Consider the following 22,366-nt stretch of genomic DNA (forward strand, 5'->3'; position numbering starts at 1 on the left):
TTAATGCTATTAAAATACTTCATATTTAATGTTTTTAATATTGAAAATAATATGTGAACTTAAAAGGATTTGAGATCATCACTTGGTCAGGAGAAATTATCAAATATAGCAGCTCTCTGAATTGAAAATGAGGTAAGTGTGGCTGGGTTTATTTCACGCCTGTAATCCCAGCACTTTGGGAGGCTGAGGCAGGTAGATCACCTGAGGTCAGGAGTTCAAGACCTGCCTGGCCAATATGGTGAAACCCTGTCTCTACTAAAAATACAAAAATTAGTCTGGTGTGGTGGCGCACATCTTTAATCCCAGCTACTCAGGAGGCTGAGGCAGGAGAATCGCTTGAACCCAGGAGGCAGAGGTTGCAGTGAGCCGAGATCACGCCATTGGACTCCAGTCTGAGTGACAGAATGAGGCCTCATCTCAAAAAAAAAAAAAAAAAAAAAAGAAAAAAGAAAAAAGAAAAAGAGAAAAGAAGATGAGATACGCAAAGAAGTAGGTGTTGAAAATGCCATTGATGAGTTTGTTTCCATTAAAGCCAGAAAAGCAAAATTATAATAAATTTGTTTATAGTGTTAGTAAAATATTTAAACTTGAAACAATTTTATGACAATGTTACCTACTTTTCCATTTTTCAAGATTTTTCAACTTCTTTAATGTTCTAGAAAAAAACAAAACCATTCAAAATATAAAACATACATATAGGGGTGTACATCTTTCCTTTTGCCTGTGATCCATTTTAACTAAAGATCTAGTCTTTAGTTAAAATGATGGAGTTTTTTTGTTCATAATGGATGTTTTGCATTAATTTTGATTTTTTCTAATATTACATTAAAATATTTATCTTGATTACTGAGTTTCTGGCATCCTCTTCCATTTTACACCCAGACAGGTACCTCACTCCCCTCACCCATCTCTGTTTGGAAGCATCAGCCTCCTGGAAGCAGGGAGCCTGGGCAGGGTATCCCACCGCAGTCCATTCCCTGACCAGATGCCTGGCGACTCTTAGGCCAGCGCATAAGGCAGTGTTCTTCAGATCTCTTGAGTGTGACTGAAAGAAAGTGAGGCAGAACTTCAAATACCCCACAGCTCCCGCTGTCCTGGAAGAATGCAGGGGCTTCTGGATGTGGCCATTTGTCATTCTTGGATGGCAGGACACAAAGATAAAGCAGTAGCTGCCGCAGTGACTCGGTGGTCTCTGAACGTGGAGCTGACGGGAAAGGGCCTCAGGTCACCACAAAGGTAAAGGTTGTGTCCAGCAGGTGTGGTGGCAAACCTGGCTCTACATAAAGTCACTAGGGGAGCTGTTGAGACACAAGTCGCCATATTCATAATAGCCCCACGGTGCCAGCCATCCAGTGCCCATCAACAGCAGTACAGAGGGTAGAGAGGTGTATTCACACAACGACTTCTGCTCGGCAGGGAGGGTGGATAAGCCGCAGTCACATGCTGTATCCCACACCTAGTGAGCAAAAGACCGACACAGAAGACTGTTGACTGTGTGATTCTGTTGTGTAAAGAACAAAAACAGTCAAAAACACATATGCCATAAGGAGTCAATGCCTGGTTATCTTTGGTGGGGGCCAGGGGTCTCGACTGGAGGCAGTATAGGGGTCCTGGGTGCTGGTCACCTTCCCATTCCTGATCTGGCTACACAGGTTTGACTGGGGAAAACTCACTGAGCTGAGCACATGATATGTGCCCATTTCTTTACGTATATTATACTTAAATAAAATACCTTAAAAGTAAATATAGGGTATTTGTGTGCCCAGCCTCATTGCGGACCAACCAGAATTTCTCAGGGTGAGCCCCAGGCATGAGAAAATTTTGTTAACTCTTTGGATGTTTCCAATAAATTTTAATATACAGCCAAGATTGAGAACCGCTGATCAATCAAGGCCTGTTCTTAAACTTCCAAGTGAATGGAACCCCCGGGAGCTTGCTACAGGGCAGTTCTGCTTTCCCAGGCCTGGCCGGGGCCCAGGAGCCTGCATTTCTAACAAGTGCCCAGGCCAAGCCCAGGCTGCTGGAAGCAGACCCGCTCTGAGCAGCCGTGTTAAATGATTCACTGTCCCCTGCAAGGAGAGACTGGGAACTGCTCTCCATTTTTAACCAACACCTTGGTTATTCTTAGGCAAATTTGAAAAACACTGACCAAGTTACAAACGGCCTCATCAGATGTGAGGAGTTCCATAACATTCACTGTGTTTCTTCACATGAGAAAGTTGGCTTTTCAAGGATTTCAGAAACTGCTTTAAAAAAATAATAATTTTACGGCTGGGCGCGGTGGCTCAGGCCTGTAATCCCAGCACTTTGGGAGGCTGAGGCGGGCAGATCACGAGGTCAGGAGATCGAGACCATCCTGGCTAACACGGTGAAACCCCGTCTCTACTGAAAATACAAGAAACTAGCCGGGTGTGGTGGGGGATGTCTGTAGTCCCAGCTACTTGGGAGGCTGAGGCAGGAGAATGGCGTGAACCCAGGAGGCGGAGCTTGCAGTGAGCTGAGATCGTGCCACTGCACTCCAACCTGGGCAACAGAGCGAGACTCCGTCTCAAAAAAAAAAAAAGGAAGAAAAAGAAAATAATAATAGTAATAATTTTTTAAAAATCAACAGGTGGAGGCCCAAGCACATGTTCCTAGCTGGGAGGTGGCCGAGAGCCGCAGGGCTTGGCAGGCGCTGCCCACGCTGGCCTGAGAGAAGCAGAGGACAGGACCCTGCAGAGCGGCGGCTGGAGCAGTCCCAAGGGCAGCTGGGCCCCCATTGCCTCAGGAGGGCCCCACAGGGCTCCAGGATGATGGAGACTTGTCCAAGATCCTAGGACCAGCTGGAAGCGACCAGGACTGTCCCGTGCCCAGCACACAGCACATGTGTCTCCTCAGGGTCAGGAGGTTGGAGGCAGCCATCCTCAGAGCTCAGGCTTCCATCCTCCATTCTGACTTTGCTCCTAATCTCCTCACTAAAGACAGCGGTGCACAAGGTAAAATCAGTCTGCAGGGACCAGAGCGGGACAGAGACTAGAGAACCGGGATGCCTTCAGACGCTGCTAGGGCCAGGCCTTTGGGCCCAGGTGGACCTGCAGGAAATGCTGCCAGAGCTTGCAGGTGTGGCAAGCTTTCCCACCACACAGCCGACCTTCCCCTAGAGGTCAGGTGAGTCGTGGAAAAGCATCCACCAGCCCCATGTCTCCTCGGGACAGGGGCTCTAATCACCCATCTCCTGGCCTCCAGTGACCCTGGGCTACCAGGCTCCTGGGGAGCGGGTGTGGCTCTTGGATTGGCAAATTCTGGAAGAATATTTGATGGGCATGGTTAGGAATCTGCTGCCTGCAGAAAGCTCGTCAGCCCCATCAGCCCTGCCAGTGCTTGAGTTTCTAGATCTACCCAATTCACAACCCATCTTTACCAGGAGATCTCAGGCCGCATCCTCGACTTACCTTCACAGGACAAATAGCGACTGTTCACTCCCTGGGTACTCATGACTTCACTCAGCTTATTCAACTTATCTAATATCTAACGTCTCCAGCACCCAGGTGAGGAAGAGGGGTGTTATTTACTGGGACCCCATGCAGGGACCTTAATATGAATTGCAAATGAAAGGGGAAAACATAAATATCCCAATTGTCTACAAGATGACTCCAGAAATTTCAGTCTGGTAATGATGACAGTGATCCCTAAGAACATTCTAGACCTAATCATTAAGCAGATAGTTTGTAAAGATTTGGAAAATAGTGAAGACTCAAGGAAGCAAGGATTCACTAACATCACTCCCGGTGAACGTCTCTGGTTTCCTATCTCCATGGACACCTCAGATGGGGCAGCCCCAGGCAGAGCCCATCACCCCCTCCCCTTTCCCCCCTGCCCGGCCTGCATTTCCACGAAGCACATCACCCCCCACCCACGGATGAGACCTGGCAGTGTCTCCTGGCTCCTCCCCCTGCCTTACCCTCCCCAGTTCCCAGCAGATGCTGTGAGTCCTTCCTCTCCTCTCTCGCCAAAGACCCTTCCCTTACAGAACTCTGCTGCCCCGCCCCAAGCCCAGTCAAAAGCATCCTCTGCAAAGTGCCCTAGGACAGGACTTCCCAAATTTTAATGTGCATTCAAACACCCTGGGCTCTTAACGAGAATGCAGGGTTTGGTCCCACAGATCCAGGGCAGAGCCTGACACTCTGCATTTCCAACACGCTCCCAGGTGGTGTGGAAGCTGCTGTCCTGGCCCACACACTGGAATAGCGAGGCTGTAGGGGACACACAAACTTGATGGCAGTTCTTCCTCACTTGATCCCAGGGTGGGGGTTCCTCATCTGCTCTGAGTAAAACTGAATTCTCTCCAAGGTCACTTTGCACTTTGACCAGGAAATGCCTTCAGTTCCAAACTCATCTCAACCGGGTCCGATCAAACACGCTGGATATCCGGCAGATCTACCAGAAGCACAGGGCCCAGTCTCCTCGGAGCCCGGCCTCCTCACGTTTCCTGGCCTTTGAACTCACTGCGCCTGCAGTCTAGAGTGTTTGTCCCGCCCTTCCCCACTTCCTCTTCAAGATTCAATTCAACCTTCCCCCGACCTGCCCCAGGGGACCGGGCTGGCTTTCTTCGTGCCACAGACTCTGGGAAATGCCTCGTGGCCCTCACCACGTGGGTTGAGATGGTTCCTGGGTGCCTGACTCCATCTCCCTGCACTGTGAGCTTCCTGTGGCTGCCTTAGCTACTTTCCTCCAATAACAAGAGCTTGTGGCCTAGTGGTGAGTTCTGGGAAGTGATTCCAGGAACAGGTCCGGACTGGGAGGAGGAAAACAGGGAAGAAGGGAACCCACACTGGATTACTAGGCTGTGGGCAGTGGGGATTCGCTGCCTCCTGCTGGGGACCCTGGAGACCCACAGGGAAGCCTCTGAGAAGGGAGATACAAGCGGCAAGTGTTTGTCCTTCGTCCTCCATCTCTTGTCACTCACCGGTCAAGGTTGGCCCCAGGGAATTAATGTTTCATCATTTCAAGATCTACCTGTCCCCCAGCATGGTGACGCCAGCCCCATGCAGGGGCAGTAGGGAAACCCGAGGCAAGAGCGTAGGCACAGGGCTGCCAGGTCCTTCCTGTGCACCGCCAGGTGACATAGCAGGGCTGAGGCAGAAAGGTGGGTCAGGAGGACACGAGGTGGGGCCTAAAGCCTCCAACAAGAGGTAAGGATTGCAGCTCTTCTCAGGTGTGGCCCAGAACAGACTGCCTCTGCGCCCCATGGCTGCTGGCTGCACTCCAAGGAATGCCGAATGAACGAAGGAATGAATGCACGAGCAAAAACAAACAGCCTCCTGTTCTTTATGGATGCAGCTTCCAGACTGATAACCCAGGAAGTGATCGTCGTTTTGCAAGCAGAGTCCTGATGCAGTTGTGGGTGGGTGAAACCTCATGCAGGAGGCGTTCAGCTCTGCACCTCCCGGCCCCCTAAAGAAACAGCCTTAAGAACAGGGCTGGGGACGACGTCCTTCTCAGCCAACTCTCTTCATCTTCCCATGCCTCATCCAACGCCAGTGTCTGTTTCTTGACAAAGACTTTGAAGTCATGCTGATGCTGATCAAAGTTGATACTTTGGGCAGATAAAATAAAAGCTGGAAGAATACCAAGTATCTCGTGGGCAAGGCCTAAGTTAAAAAGAAAAAATAACTTAGTGGAGAAGAGGCTCTACTTCCAGAAAAGACTCTACACAACGGCTTTACATGCAGCCTGGGAAGTTAGGGTTGGCTGGCTGAGACCCTGGAGTCCATCTGACCCTTAGTGTGTTCAGGCACGTGAAACACCTTCTCAGGTGCGTGAGAAACAATGTCTTGGCAGAGATGCAAGGGGCAGGCTGGTTGGGGAACACGCTTGAACTGGGACGAGAAAGAGTAGGAATGCAGTAGGCCAGGAGTGACCAGATGCCGGTGACAAGTGCAGAAAGGAGAGCAAAAGTGGACCAAAAGCAAAAGATGGAAACATGAATACGCGAAATGAAAAACCAAAGTAAACATTGCTTTCTCGCAGGTTTGATTTTGAAGAGCATTGTTGTGGCGCTGTCCCCTAACCCCCGGCCCCCGGCCCAATCCCACCATCTCCCTCTCCCAGGGCAACAAGAGAAGACTGAGCAGCAGGGTGCAGTCCCAGCTTGGCCGGTGATCCCTGAGGCTCTTGCACAATTTCTAGAGCTGGAGGGTTCCTGGCACTCCCTTTATCAGCCAACATCTGGCTCTTACCTGAATTTTATTTTCGTAATAATCCAGATGCTTTGGTTTACAGGTCGTATCCTTCTATAAGGAGCCTTATCAAAGTCAACCAGATATAAACCAGAACAACTAAAAATCCAAGAACCGACTGGGCGCAGGGACTCACGTCTATAATCCCAACACTTTGGGAGGCTGAGCCGGGGGATCACTTGAGGCCAGGAGTTCGAGAGCAGCCTGTCTAACACGGTGAAACTCCGTCTCCACTAAAATTACAAAAATTAGCTGGGCATGGTGGCACACACCTGTGATCCCAGCTACTCAGGAGGCTGAGGCAGGAGAATCACTTGAATTCCAGAGGCAGAGGTTGCAGCGAACCAACATGGCACCACTGCAGTCCAGCCTAGGCAACAGATCGAGACCCTGTTTCAAAATAATGAATAAAAATAAAAATAAAAATCCAAGAGCTGATCAAAACCAATCAGGAGCAGGCCCTTGAAACAGAACAGCTGTTGATCAAGAGGCATCTGGGGAAACTGCCTCATGGTCACCCAATCACAGTGACCTCTAAGGTTAAACTGGGGAGACAAACTCCAACTAATATTAAAGGAAGAGTCTATTATACATTTTAAACCAAAGGGGCCTTGGTAAAATAACAAAGTCTTTTAATACCAAAATATTCTTCACACAAATCATCTTTATACTGGACCTTATTAAAAGCAGAAGGTATATCATTCATATCAGCTCAGGGAAATTCTTCCCATGCGGCACTGAAATAAGGTTTGAGTTTTTCTCCTCATCATCTAACGTCATGTAAGTCTTTGTCAAGAAACAGACGCTGGTGTTGAATGAGGCATGGGAAAAATGAAGAGAGTTGACTGAAAAGGACGTGGTCCCCAGCCCCGTTCTTGAGGCTGGTTCTTTAGGGGGCCAGGAGGTGCGAAGCTGAACGCTTCCTGCATGAGGCTTCACCCACCCGCAAGTGTATCGGGACTCTGCCTGCATAATGTCATCGCAGGCCCTGGAAATGCCCTTGTCCCCCGTGTGTCCATCTCTTGGATGCCAGATGTCCTCCATGGGCCTCTGCCCCTGAGGTCTCACCGCACTCCTGGTGGAATTCATTGACTGGGGCCTACGGAACCCCGTTCTGTGCTGCATTTGCTCGCGGGAAAATGCCAGCAAGCCCCTCCCCTGCCTGGCTAGCGGCAGGCACTTCCTCCCAGCGGGGATTGGGGAGCACTGGCTCCTGCTCCTCCTTGCAGGGCCTCGGGGGAGATTTTATGGGAACAGAGGCTCCTTTGGCCTGGGCGCTTCTGCAGGGCGTTTCCAACTGGAGGCGGCTCCAGCTCATCTCCTCTGCCTTGTCTGTCTCCATGGCCTCCATCTGTGACCCTGACCGGGTTATCTCTGCTCCTTTTACCCAGCATGGAATAGAGCACAGCTTTCCCAAGCCCCTCTCTCCTGAACACAGCTTCCCCGAAGTCGGCTGACAGACCACCCAGCCCCAGTTTCTCGTGCATCACTGGGGGTCTCAGACTTCATATCCAGCACAGCAACCTCACAAGCCCCTGAGTGCAGTGCCATGGTACTCCTGGGAGGACGAGGGAGCCAGGGCTGCCACCAGCCGGACAGGCCCTCTCCTGCATCAGAAAGACACCCCTTCCTCCAGGCAGACGCAGCCTTCCACCAGGAGGTACACTGGCCCCACTGCTCCTTCTGCCAGGTGTCCTTGTGCAGTGAGAGGCCTGAGTAACTGAACACAAATGTGGTAGCAGTCATGAGAGCTAAGAGACTGCAGCCTCCAAGGCCACTACTGCCACCTCTGTGCAGTGCAAAAAGGCATGAAGCAGGTGTCAGGAGTGGGAGACCTACAGCCTCTAACTCCAAGAAAAGAAATGGGAGCAAGAAGAAAGAACAATTCCTACTGTGGTACATCTAAGCCAAGGACAAAAGAATATCTAGAAACAGCTAACTATAGGCTGGCACCTTTATTTTAATCATTTTCCATCTTTATAGATGTAAAATAAATGTAATATGTGGAATTTTGCTTTTGATGTGTGTTATCCACACTGTAGCAAGATGAATGGCCTGAAACGGCCCGGATGAAGAGGCTTCCTACCTCCAGACACAGCAGTGCCATGACCCGTGATTTTGAAGCCAAGATTGTATTTATTTTAAAGAGAAGCATATTGAATTGGGGAACACATTCTAACATGCCAGCTCCAGCGGGTGGAGGAATTCTGCTCTGCAAACCTCTCTCCAGGGCTGATTTGCTGTTGTGTCCCCGCTCTGCTCTGTGGAAGCCACGAGGAATGGTCATGAGGATGTTGATCCTGGGCCCCCTCGGTGTGCTAGTGACTGGCAGCAACAGTGAGGGACAACCAGCTCTGTGTGTGTGTGTGTGTGTGTGTGTGTGTGGTGTGCTCGCAGGCTGGAGCCAGCCAATACCAGGGTAGCTGTGGGCATGCATGCATGTTTACATGCGTGATCTCAGCTTTGGTTCTGCTTGAATATTCCTGACAACTGCACACTCTCCTTTCTGCCCTTCACAAAAGGGCTGTCACTCAGAGGCACTGGCCAGGAGACTGAAAGCAGCTTTTGTCCCACTAACCCCCTGCCCTGAGTAAGATGCAGGAGGAAGTTCATATTTTGCAACAACAGGGTGACTAAATTCTGGGACACCAAACAAAATTGCACTTGAAAACCTAGCCAGGCATGGTGGCTCATGCCTGTAGTCCCAGCACTTTGGGAGGCCGAGGAGGGAGGATCACAAGGTCAGGAGATCGAGACCATCCTGGCTAACATGGTGAAACCCCGTCTCTACTAAAAATACAAAAAAATTACCGGACATGGTGGTGGGCGCCTGTGGTCCCAGCTACTCAGAAAGCTGAGGCGGGAGAATGGCATGAACCCGGGAGGCGGAGCTTGCAGTGAGCTGAGATCGCGCCACTGCACTCCAGCCTGGGCGACAGAGCGAGACTCCGTCTCAAAAAAATGAAAATAGAAAGAAAACCTTCTTGTTGGCTTTTGTGACTTGCATTCACTCACTCGTTCATTCACCCATTCATTCAATTATCTAACAACCATCTGTTGAGGCTAGGCCATCTGACCAGTTCCCCATCCCATGCTGGGATACAAAGCGGAACAAGACAGTGAGGGAAGGAGACAGACCTGATCGCAGGGTGACTGTCTGCTGTACACCCGGAGCCGATGGAAGTGACCTTGTGCCAGGTCCTGTGCTTGCACATATGCTTATTAGTTACCTGGTCCTCACAGAGACTGTAAGAAGTGGGTGCTCTCATTCCCCCGTTACAGATGAGGAAACTGAGGGGCAGTGAGGTGAAATGATGTACCTAAAATCACAGCAGCCAGAATTTGACCCCAAACAGTCGGACCTGGAGTCAGGGGTCTCAATCCATACGTGACACTTCCTGCTGAAGGAGATCATGTCTACGGTGGTCCGTTTTCAAGACAAAGTGCCTTGAATTGGCTTAGGTCAGCAAACTACAGAAGAAACAAGATACACTAGGCCCCTGCTTGGATCGTCAACGCCTGCTTGTCCGCTGCCCCTGCCCTCAGTTGCCGTCACCTGAACCAAAGAAATTTAGTCTAAGATGAAAGTTTACTAGCCTTCAAAATAGCTCACTTTGTCTGTTCTTATCAGCCTGCCCGGCTACTTAGGTCATAAATACTTGAAGAGCCCCTGAGCTAACTAGGATTGCAATGCATTGTGCCTGCAACAAAATGCAGCAGGACAATCCTACAAAACAAACAAACAAACAAAAAAACCACCTAAAGTCCCTGCCCAACAACCAAGAGTGACATCTGGGAAGATTGTGAGCCCCGGTGTGTTAGTGACTAGCAGCAATGAAGAACCAGGGGAGGGCCCTGCACTCCAGGGGATAAATTGCCTGTTAAAACCATGCTGGGTATGCCTGCCCATCAGACACTTGATTTTGCAAGACCATCATTAAGAGTCTCACTCTCAGGCCCAGTGGCACAGGCTCAGTGGCTCGTGCCTGTAATCCCAGAATTTTGGGAGGCTGAGGCGGGCAGATCACCTGAGGTCAGGAGTTTGAGACCAGCCTGGCCAACATGTTGAAACCTGTTTGTATGGGAGGCCGAGACGGGCGGATCACGAGGTCAAAAGATGGAGACCATCCCGGCTAACACGGTGAAACCCCGTCTCTACTAAAAATATAAAAAAATTAGCCGGGTGTGGTGGCGGGTGCCTGTAGTCCCAGCTACTCGGGAGGCTGAGGCAGGAGGATGGCGTGAACCCGGGAGGCGGAGCTGGCAGTGAGCCGAGATCAAGCCACTGCACTCCAGCCTGGGTGACAGAGCGAGACTCCGTCTCAAAACAAAAAACAAAAAACAAAAAAAATTAGCTGGGCATGGTGACTCGTGCCTATAATCCCAGCTTCTTGGGAGGCTGAGGCATAAGAATCACTTGAACTGGGGCGGCAGAGGTTGCAGTGAGCCGAGATCACGCCACTGCACTCCAGCCTGGGCGACAGAGCAAGACTCCGTATCAATTTAAAAAAAAAAAAAAAAAAGTCTCACTCTCACTGTTCTCCAGGTCTCTGAGTCTGTTCTTTGGGCTTGGACAGGTGAGTTTGTTTCTCACACTGCTAAGGGGTAACTGTGATCTGATTCTTGGAGGCAGGAGAGAGATTTTCAGGCGAGGAAGAAGGGGGATCTGCAGGCAGAAAATGGTAGGGGTGATGCCAACCGCTGGGCTGGCTGGGGTCTGAGGAGGCCCTGCAGGAGGCTGGATGTGCCTGTGGAGGGTCAGGGGTGCAGGGATCAGAGGGATTATCTGAGAAGGGAAGCCTGGCATTGTTTTCCAGGCTGAAGGGCTTGAGCGCTTCCCTGTGGTCAAAGCCAAGGAGTGAGTGGTCGCTTCTGCACCCCAGAAAGACACCCGGTCTCCACGGGAGGACTGATCCTGAGAGGGGAGGGGGCAGGGCAGCCCCAGCCCAGCACTGGAGGGCCTGGCTGCTGCAGGGCCTGTGCACACCTGGAGTAGTAAGTACGTCTTGCAAAGAGCAGCCCTAGACCCAACTTAACTTTGGTGTTGGAGCTACAAACCTCTAATTGAAATCAAGAGATGTTTCTAGAAAACCTGCAGATTTTTGAGGAGGAATTCAAAGGACCGTAAGGCCTGGTCCCAGTCCTGAAGAAACTGAGTCCAGCCGAGGCGATAGGCACACACACGAAATGTGAAATAGCAATCCAGGTCCCCATGACATTCCACAGGATAGAGGAGGTGTCTCTGGACAGCACCTAAGGAGAGTGTTCAGGAAGCAGCAGGTGCAGGCGCGCAGGTCACTAAGGAGAGTTCAGGAAGCAGCAGGTGCAGGCGCGCAGGTCACTAAGGAGAGTTCAGGAAGCAGCAGGTGCAGGCGCGCAGGTCACTGCAGGCAGCTGGTCAGCAGTGTCTTCAGCAGGATGAAGCCCAGGGGAAGGGAAACTGTGGCAAGGAGCACTGGCTGAGGATCCAGGGGACAGGTCTGGGGAATGGGGAATGGAAGGTGATTAAATGTGTATGTGGAGGGAACATAGGGGAGCCCCATTGCCAGGAAGTATTCCTAAGTAGCCGTGGGCGACACTTGCGTGAGGCAGGTCCCAGGATCCTTACCTGCCCTCTCGCCTGTGTTGGGCACCATGCAGGAGCTTCATGCCTCCTGCTGTGGTCTTCCATCCTTTCCATGGCCCAGTGAGCTAGGTAGCCTCATGCCTGTTTTACAGATGGGGAAGATGAACATTAGGAAGGGGAGATAACACGTCCAAGGTCACACAGCTTGGAAGCCCCCTGGGGGGATCCACAGCCAGGTCTGTTCCAAAGTCCCAGCAGCTGGGCCGGCAGGTGGGTGCGGGATGGTGTGAAGGAGAAGGTTCCCGCTGGAGAGCCAGCAGATGGACCCAGCGGGGAAGAAGAAAGAAGCTGCAGTTCAATCACAGAGAGAGGGCTGGCGGGATTTGGTTCCTGATTGGTCGGATGAGATGGGATCGAGGTTAGAGAAGAGGAGGCTGGTACAGAGATGATTCCTGGGTGTGTGTGTGAGAGGTGGTGATTCCGAGACCCGGATGGAGAAGTCAGAGGCAGGAATATCTTCGTTGCTGAATAAACATTTAAAATGGTATTTGTACGTGGTCTCTCCAACACAGTGGGTGCTCAGTCCAGATGAGCTGCACGAATGAATGAATGACTCTCTAGACTCTCTTCACTTGTATTTAACCAAAAGAAGCATCACCAGCCAGGAGCGGATTCCTCTGTTCTCCTTTTGACTCATTTTTAATGTTTTTTAAACACTAAACAATGGAGGGGGCCAGCTCACCAACCCAGATCAGCCTCCAGGGTCACCCCCTTCTTCCCCCTACTATCTCCTGGGGCCATCTTGGTCAAGTGCAAATATGATCTCATCTCTTCTCTGCCAAGTCAGCCACTCCTTTCTTTTGCTGTAGGAACAAAACCCAAAGTTTGTTTTTGCTGCTTATTCATCTGAAGTTAAATACACTTGGCATGAAGGGTGCACTTAGAGCTAAATGAATTCTTCCCTATTCTTGGCTCTGTGTAACAACAGTCATTATTGTGCTGTACGGAGCGCCCGCCATGGGCCAGCCACCGTGTCTGTGTACATGTGTTACCTCCAGCCCCATAGCGGCTCTTTGCAGCAGGACTGGCTCCCACCTACAGTGGAGGAGGCAAAGCCCACGCCCTTCATGCTGCACCCATGTCCTCTCAGAGCCCTGAGCCCTGGAGGCAGGATGGGGTAACCCGTATGCCAGGGAAGGTACCCAACCTCCCCTCCTCACCCAGACAATTGCCCGGTGGGCCCCTCTGGTTGACCTCACTGGTCTTTTCCCATTTGATAATTCATCCCAAGACTTACTAATTACATCCTTTCCCAGTGTTTTGTGACGTTCACACCCAGGCATCAGTTTCTAGAGTCTGTTGTGTTTGGGAGCCTCGCCATTCCATTTCAAGGTGCTGCTTTATAACATGTGCCCACAGGGCGGGTGCCTGGCACTGGCTCAGCACTCGGTCTCTGCCACCCCCACTGTGGAACCCTTTCTCTTCCCTGACTATTTCTTGCCTTTAGAATTTCTCAACCCCTTCCATGGTCCTCTCCTTCGTTTCTATCTTCTGGCATCTCAGACCAACGAGATACTCCCGTGGGCAGGTATTGCTTTATCCTTGCTGGGGTGGCCTCTCCTCACAAGCCCTGCCCCACACACCCGCTATGCTGCCTAAGGGAGACCCCTACATGGCACCCTCTATAGCCCACTCCCACCTGCCACCCCCTCCAAGTGCATTGTGGAGGGGCCTGGCTCACCATCCCAGCTGAGCCTCCGGGTCACCCACCTCCTCCCCCTACTGTCTCCATCTTGGTCAAATGCAAATATAATTTCATCTTTTCTCTGCCAAGTCAGCCACTCCTTTCTTTTGCTATAGGAACAAAACCCACAGGCTCATTGCAGTCCTGCCTGAGCCCCTTGCCCACCCTCCAGTGGCATCGCAGGGCTTTCCTCAGACTCCTCTTGGCCACTACTCCCAGCTGCACGGCTGCCCTGCCACCCATGCAGTTCACACAGTGACTTGTGGAATAGTCCCTCTCTCTCTGCTGACTTCAGGTCCCATGATAATTGATTTAGCTCATCACTAACCCCCCAGCATCTAGCCCAGCCCCTGACACACAGCAGCTGTTCAACAAGTATTTGCCAAATCAGTGAACAAAAAAGTGAACAAACCACCACACCTGGCCCATAACAAAAGCCACCCATAATATTTGTTAAACTAACCAGTCAAGCTCTGTTTTACACGGTGGTAAGATACACATAATATTAAATGTACCATTACCACCATTTTAAAGTGTATCATTTGATGGTATTCAGCACACTCAAAATGCTGTGCATCTGTCACCCCATCTAGTCTTCCAGAATGTTTTCATCTCCCCCAACAGAAACCCTGTGCACATCAGCAGTCACTCCCTGTCGGCCCACCCCTATCCCCTGGTAACCACTCACCTGCTTTCTGCCCCTGTCGCTCACTTATTCTGGGCATTTCATGTAAATGGAATCATGCAATGTGTGCCATTTGAATCATGCAGTGTGTGGCATTTGAATCATGCAGTGTGTGGCGTTTGGATCATGCAGTGTGTGGCGTTTGGATCATGCAGTGTGTGGCGTTTGGATCATGCAGTGTGTGGCATTTGAATCATGCAATGTGTGGCGTTTAGATCATGCAATGTGTGGCGTTTGTGCGTGGCTTCTTTCACGCAGCATTGTGTTTTCACGGTTCACCATGTTGTAGCCTGGGTCAGTGCTTCATTCCTTTCTATGGCTGAATAATGTTCCATCACATGGAGAGACCGCATTCTGTCTGCTCATTCATCTGCTGATGGACTTCTGAGCCTCCCATCTCAAAAGGCTGGTATGACACTTCGCCTTCTTGCAGCTGGTCCCAGAGCTACAGGAGGAAGGCAGGGATGCCTCCTGGCATAATGGACATTCTCTCTTTTGCCTGCCCCCCTTTCTCTCCTTCATCTCAGGACAGGCTTATTAAACACCGGGGACGGACCACCAGGAGTAGCAGCTCTGCCACCGTCAGCGTGCACCAGGACAACCCCTCCCGTGGCCTCCTGGGACAGCTCCTGCAAGAGACTCTCATCTACAGCATCAGCAGTGGCCAGTCCAGCTCTCCCCAACACAGAAGAATACTCCCTTGTCTCTGCTTCTCACCAGAAGCTTTGAATCTTATAAACCTGCAGGCAAGAAGCATCTCCATGTTTTCTCTCCATCGTTTGAGCGGGGAGGAGAAGCTCTGGTGAGGAGATGGCTATCTGGATCACCTACCTTTGTCCTCACCAGGGAACCCTCCTGGGGAGATTTAGAGAGAAAGGAAGCAGTCACTTCCTGTCGGCCCACCCCTATCCCCTGGTAACCACTCACCTGCTTTCTGCCCACACATTGTTTGTGTCCATAGTGTCCATAGTACTGGATACTCTCTGTCTAGGAGGACCTTGCGTGCTGTCGTTGACAGATGGAGGCTGTCCCAAGGCCAAAGGGTGCAGGGACTGGAGCAGGCACAGTACCATGGCCACATGTTGACCCAGTCTCCAAAGGACACATTTGCACACTGGACACACCTCTATCAACAAGAGAACTTTGCTTCAGTTGCTCCTTGAATTCTGCGTAATTTGTTAGATCAATTTTTTAAAAAGACAAAAATCTTTTTAAAAGGATCATTTTCTCTCCAAGAGTAGTGGATTATTGCATCTGAACAAATGCTTATGCACAAACCCTTCAGTTATCTCGGGCCTCCCCATGGATGCCTGGCTTGGGTGCTTTGACTTCTCACTGCAGAGCAGTGTTGACGAACATGAGCATGCATGGATTTATTATTGGAGCAAATAATGCCAACCAGCCCTTTCTAACACTTGGCTGAATATGAAATGATTCCCAAAGACATCTGATGGAACTGATGTCTTAGAAAAATGCCCTCAGGACTGAGGCTTCGCTGCTTTGCGGTCACTTGTCTTCACAGAGGCGTATTCTCAGCTAGTAAAGGGGTTACCTGTTTGGCGTCCAAGCTGTGGACACACCGCTTCAGCCCCGGCTGACTTCATAATAAGTGGAGTGTCCTTGATGAGGACTTTGGGTTCCTCACCTGCAGGACAGTGATAATAACATCTGTTTCATCCACCTCATAGCTTTTTTTGTTTGTTTGTTTGAGATGGAGTCTCGCTCTGTCGCCCAGGCTGGAGTGCAGTGGGGTGAACTTAGCTCACTGCAGCCTCTGCCTCCTGGGTTCAAGTGATTCTCCTGCCTCAGCCTCCTGAGTAGCTGGGATTACAGGCACGTGCCACCACACCTGGCTAATTTTTGTGTTTTTAGTAGAGATGGGGTTTCACCATGTTGGCCAGGCTGGTCTCGAACTCCTGGCCTCGTGATCCGCCCGCCTCGGCATGTTTATGAGGGCTAAAATAAAAATGTGCCAGTATCTAATTTCTTTTTCATCTTTTGAATTCCCTTTAAAGGGTCTTTGGTCAATCATTTATTGGACAGCCCAGGCTCCATCACATTGGCTGAGATTCTGGGTGCTTTAACCTGGCTTCTCACTATTTCTGTGGACTTGCCCTGGAATCTGCACTCCTTGGAGCAGCCTAGCCGAGGGGTCTCTGGGCACCGACTAAGGATTTCGCCCCACAGAGGGTCCTCTGCCAGGTGCCCTGAGCATTCCCACCCTGACATCCCCTGCAGAGGAAGGACCCTTCGTGTTCCCCCAAAATTCACATGTTGACCTTTCGTGTTCCCCCAAAATTCACATGTTGAAGTTCTTACCTCCACCGTGATGGTATTAGGAGATGGAGCCTTTGGGAGGTGACACTGAGGTCACAAGGTTGAACCCCCGTGAATGGGATTAGTGCCCTTGCAAAAGAGACCCCAGAGAGCGCCCTCCCTTTCTTCCCACCGTGTGAAGAAACAACGAGAAGGCGGCAGTCAGCAACCCCTCACCAGAACCTGACCCTTCTGGCCCCCTGATCTCAGGCTTCCAGCCTCCAGGATGGGGAGAAATAAATGTCGTTTACAAACCACCCAGGATGGTATTTTGTTCTAGTGGCTGAGCGAAGACACCTTCTTTTTTAAGGAATGTCTGCATGGATTTCTGAGGTCGTGCAGCTTCCCTGACTTCACCTTTTAGTCCTGGAATATTCTTTCTCCAGTTCTCTTTTGAAGGGCTCTGTTCAATGTGTGGGGCTCGCGTCCAGCAGCTCAGCAACAGCCTGTGTTCTGGCCTACAGTTTTCTTTTTTCACGATTTTCCTTTCTACAGACCCCCTGCTCCTCAGTGACAGAAGGCCACCAAGCCTGCCCTGCTTCAGAACACCAGGAACCCAGCGGGCTTAACCTGGCCACCCTTTTCCTGTTTTTGTTTGGGGAGAGACTTGAGACTCCTTTTAAAATCAAGCCTAGCCATGCATTTGGAAGACTGCTTTTGTGATTCCATGCAGTGCCCTGAGATGGGGGGAGGACAGTCCCCACCCCCTTGCTGGACACAGAGGTACTGGTTCAAACAACAGTTGTGAGGATCATGGGGACAGCCGCACTCACCCACCTGTGAGGAAGGCCGCGATGCGCTTCACAGACTGAAAGAGAATGGCTTGCGAGGCTGTTTTCTCTCCCACTGGGCCCCACTGGTGCCCCTTTCCCTGTCACCAGGGGCTTCTATTAGGTTGGTGCAAATGTAATTGCGGTTTTTGCCATAATACTAACAAAAGGAGAGCCCGGAGGAGGAGCTGGGGCTGCTTCCTTCCTGAGGGTCCCTGGCTTCCTCTTTGTTGCCCCTTTAGCCGACTGGACGGGAGAACAAGCTGGGGAAGGGGCTGGACTGGCAGGCAGTATGGATGCCCCGAGTGTGGTGACCGCCCACTCTGCAGGGCCCATCCCTCCCCCGGGCCCTGTGAGCGGGAGCTGGCAGAGCTTCTGGAAGGTGACTCCACGGGGAAATGACACACCAAGAGAATACACACAATGACTTCGCGTACTCTAGTACAGTCCCAGCTCCCTGCTCTGAGTAGCTAGAGGAGATGATGACCCATCAAAATCCGGGGAGATGACACATTGCAATAAATCTGTGTTGATAAGCTGCTCTTCTCTCATTCCACGGGGGTGTCGTATAGACTTGCTGCTTGGTGCGGCACGGGAGATCACGCAGCAAACACCTGGAGTCCAGGTCTAGCTCCGCCTCTAACCCTAACCCTAACCACATCGTTGTTGTCCCCGGTGAGTCGCTCAGCATCTCTAAGCTTCCACCTCTCATTCCCATGGTGGGGGTGATAATTCCTGCCTCTTACTTGTTATAGGATTTCTTACAATGTGCTAGGGAAACAGAAGCATGAGTATTTCCTGGAGCAGCAAAATTATTCCCTTCATCTTTATTGCACTATTTGGGGTAACCACTGGAATAGATAATAATTATTTGTAATTAGTACTGAGTTATGGGTAGATACATGTATGCTCCTGGATTGTTTTTAAAAGCCCTTTAATGGGATTTCCTTTAACTCTTAAAGAGACTATCCCTCCAGATATTTAGTTGATTCTACTCACTGTGCTCAATAAAAACAATAGCAGAAAGGAAAACTGTAGCCCAGAAGACAGGCAAAGCACTAATTACAAGGAATGTGCCTTGCCCTGCAGGGAACAGGGGCAGCTTTCCTGATTCCTGTGCTGGGTAAGGGGAGACCCCTCTGGCCTGCGGGGCCTGGCTCTTTTCTAGAGGAGCTGCCCATAGATCAAGTGTTATTCCAGAGTCAGTGCTGGGAACAGCCAGATGGCTGGAGCTGCAGAAGCAGAACCCACAGGTTCTGAGAAACTAGGAGCAGCTCCCATCCTGCAGTCTAGGGGCCATCCCCAGCAAGCAAGGCCCCACTGTGGCCACCCCTCGCTGGAGCCTGTGCATGGCATTCATCAAGAGTCTCAGCATGGGGAGGGGTCATCTCACTGCAGCGGAGTCATCTCTCTCTTCCTCAGTGCGCTCCCACTGCCACCTGACACATCCCTACAAACTCAACTTCTACACGATGAACACATCTGTTTTATTTTTTTCAAGACAAGGTCTTTGCTCTGTTGCCCAGGCTGCAGTGCAATGGTACAAATGTGGTTTACTACAGCCTCAACCTCTTGGGCTCAAATGATCCTCCTGCCTCAGCCTTCTATGTAGCTGGGACCGCAGGTGTAAGCCATCACGCCTGGCTAATTTTTAATTTTTTTTTTTAATAGAGAAGGAGTCTCACTTTGTTATCCAGGCTGGTCTTGAACGCCTGAGCTCAAGCTATCCTCCTGCCTCGGCCTCATTCCAAGGTGCTGGGGTTACAGGGGCCCGGGCCAGGAACACATCATGAGGTCAGTTCCTCCAGGTCAGTTACTCCAACAGTGTGATTTTGGTTATCAGTGCATAGGTGTGGGACCAGCATTCTTTGGAGTTGGAGAAAATACACAATTCAGTTAACTGCCTCCTTGGAAATATATTTAAAAATTGGGGGCGGAGACCGGGCACTGTGGCTCATGCCTGTAATGCCAGCACTTTGGGAGGCCGGGGTGGGTGAACCACAAGATCAGGAGATCAAGACCATCCTGGTCAACATGGTGAAACCCCATTTCTAGTAAAAGACAAAAAATTAACCGGCCGTGGTGGTGGGCACCTGTAATTGCAGCTACTCGGGAGGCTGAGGCAGGGGAATCGCTTGAACCTGGGAGGTGGAGATTGCAGTGAGCCAAGATTGCACCACTGCATTCCAACCTGATGACAGAGTGAGACTCCATCTCAAGAAAAAAAAAAAAAAATTGGGGGTTGGAGGATCTCTTGAGCCCAGGAGTTCAAGACCAGCCTGGGCAACACAGTGAGACTCTGCCTCTACAAAAAAGAATCGAGGTTAAATATTTTCATTCATAAAGTTGGTCCCAGCCTTGGGTACAGGCAAAAATGTCAAGTCACCTTGCTCCTGGGCATTCCCAAGGGAGGCTTAACCGAGCCACCTGGCGGAGGCAGGGCAGCCATCTGAGCCACATTCTTTTGTCTGCCCGGCGTGGGCACAGACTCACAGGATGCATCATCGGGATTGCCTGGGGCAGACTCTTGGCAGGACTGGCTGGCCCGCAGTGGGCTGGCAGGCCCTGCCTTAGACGCTGCCCGGCCGCCTCCCAGCATCATGGCGTGACTCAGGCTCCCTGACAGGCTGTCACCAGGGTGGGATTTGAAGGAGCAGCGTATCTGCTATTCACTCTTAGGGTGGGTGGTGGACATCCTGGGAGGCTCTTCTAGGTTGGCACCTGTGCAGAGACACTGATCATGGCAAATGCTAGGGCTGGATTCATCTCACGTCTTTCCCAGAAAGGACATGGGACTGAATTCACAGAAGCTCCATGAGTGAAGTTCCCCTCTGGGTTTGAGCAGCCATGTCTCCCGGACTTCAGAACACAAAAGACAATTCTTTAGGCGGATCTTTGCACATGAACGTGAGCAATGGGGCCTCTATTTCCAGCTTTTAACATTTTTCTCTGTTTTTGGAGAATTTGTTTGCCTTGACCTTTATGAAAGGAGATGGAGAGAACACGGCCCCTTGGGTCAAACCCTGGCTCAGCCACTTTCTTGCTCGGTGGCCTTGGACAAGTTACTTAGCTTCTCTGAAGTCAGTTTCCTTATTTCTAAAATGGGGCGATGCCCTCCTTCACATGTTGCTGTGAAAATGTAGTGAGTCCATGAAGTCGAGTACCCAGGTGGTGTCTGATGGCAGGAGATGCTCAGTACACACAGCTGTGACTTTCTGAACACCCGCCAGGTGCGTAAGAGTGCCTGGTGCATCTGTGGGGACCCGGGAGGGAGCCAGAGGGAGGCAGGGGCTCAGCCGATGGCACTACCATTTCCATCAGTCTCTCCTGGGAGGGACGGCAGGCATGTGGTCTGGTCTTCACTCTCGGAGACTATCACGCGGCCATCTGAGGCTCACCTGGAGAGTTAGTGCAGTTACTCAGCATTGCTACTTTCCTCCTGGGGAAGGCATCATGAACGGTGTCTCCGTAAGTCATGTGAATGATTACAAGAAGAACTCACGGCTTTTCCTGGAGGGGAAAGCCCTGTCTGGCGCAGGGCCAGGCTCTGGCCACCGGTGACCTTTGGTTGGGTCTGCTGGCTCCGGTATTGACCGTGTGAGCAGGACAGGAAACAGGCTGGAAGCACATTCCAGCCTCCAGGTGGTGGAAATGACTAAGCCAGTGAGATGGAGCCAAGGAGATTGGGTCAAATGTCTCCACAGCCTCTCTGGTCTCCAGAAATCTCGCTTCCCACAGCAGCTGCCGAGAGCACTGAGCCAAGTCTTAAAAGCATTTTGCTCAGAGGGAATTCTCGAAATGTCTGCCCCTAAGGGCTGCTGGGGGGAAGCTGTGTATTTCCACTTGCTAGAGGTCCTTCGTAGGGCCTGTGAAGTGACCATCACAGCCCCCCGGGCCCCCCAAGGTGCTGACCTCTCAGAATATTGAGGCCCAACTTGATCATTGAAGCAATACTAATAATATGAACCGCTTCAGGGTGAAGGGAAAACTCTTCACTCAGAGACAAACTATAAATGTTTTGGACCCTCTTCTTTTCCCCGCTTCTAGAAATTTAAGAATTACATGGACAACTTAACAAAAGTCCCATATTTTTCTAAACGTATTTTTTAAAACCCAAAAGTATAACAAAGTATAACTGCTTATAGACATGAGATTCATGACACTAGACATATCTATTAATTTCTAAAAGTCTCACATCATCCCAGAACCTCCTGGGCTTGGTAGAGGAAGGTGTCCAAAGACTCCCAGCTTTGACGCAGGGATAAGGCACTGCACCCAAGACTGGGTGACTCAGCAGAGATCACCCAACAAACAATTCTCATCTCTACCTCGAGCATTTTATAAATGTTTTAAAATGAAAAATAGAGCCGTGGATCTTGACTCTGGCCTCAAACCCAGCTACTAAAGCATTAGGAAGAATAATTTAGAAACCTGGCTTCCTCCTTCCTGCCCAGAGGCCTGCCCTGCTAGCAAAGCAAGTCCTGGTCCAAGGTTTCTGGTGGACCCAGCAGGTTGTTGGAAAGCGGGCTTAGCTTGACCTAAACAGCTGGGAGCTGGGAGCTCAAGGGGAGCATGCAGGAGGAGCCACAGCCACAGTGATTTCCTTTATGAGCAGCTAAAAATAGCAAACAACCACTGCAGAGTGACAGACACCCATTTGAAGGTTTTGGTGGGGACAGAAGCCTTACCTGGGCAGAGCTGCTGTCTCACTCCTCGGGTCGAAGGGAGATGGGGTGGAGAGAGCGGTGCCGGGAGCAGGAAATGTCACTGCGGGGGTGAAGAATACTGTGCTCTCGGAGAACCCAGCCCTCCAGTGTCTTCTGCAGTGGGAGAAGGGGACTGGGAGCTGGTGGATGTGTGGGGCTGGGAGCTTACGTAAAGGGAGCCTGCTCTTTTTCATAGATTTATAAGATGTTTCTGTTCCAATTTCGTGTTTTAGCCAACTGCATTGTCCTGCAAGCCTGCATCATTCCTTATTTTCCCTCAATTTGCTTCTACACATAAGTAATCCAATATCTATATGTTGACATTCTCTTTGAAAACACTTAAGGGGGCTGGGCACAGTGG

At 50.8% G+C, this 22,366-nt stretch overlaps 1 long non-coding RNA gene across 1 annotated transcript; it reads right to left on the reverse strand.

Moving 5' to 3' along the window:
* Nucleotides 1-8,334: 8,334 nt before the first annotated feature.
* Nucleotides 8,335-22,147, reverse strand: LOC144339640 (uncharacterized). Its single transcript, XR_013414894.1, has 6 exons — nucleotides 21,988-22,147; nucleotides 17,307-17,400; nucleotides 15,766-15,858; nucleotides 15,141-15,339; nucleotides 11,827-12,647; nucleotides 8,335-11,698 (listed from the first exon to the last, which is right to left on the reverse strand). It is a non-coding gene; the product is annotated as an uncharacterized LOC144339640 (long non-coding RNA).
* Between the last annotated feature and the right edge of the window lie 219 nt (nucleotides 22,148-22,366).

The sequence above is a fragment of the Macaca mulatta genome, chromosome 3 (assembly GCF_049350105.2).
Source record: "Macaca mulatta isolate MMU2019108-1 chromosome 3, T2T-MMU8v2.0, whole genome shotgun sequence".
Classification (NCBI taxonomy): domain Eukaryota; kingdom Metazoa; phylum Chordata; class Mammalia; order Primates; family Cercopithecidae; genus Macaca; species Macaca mulatta.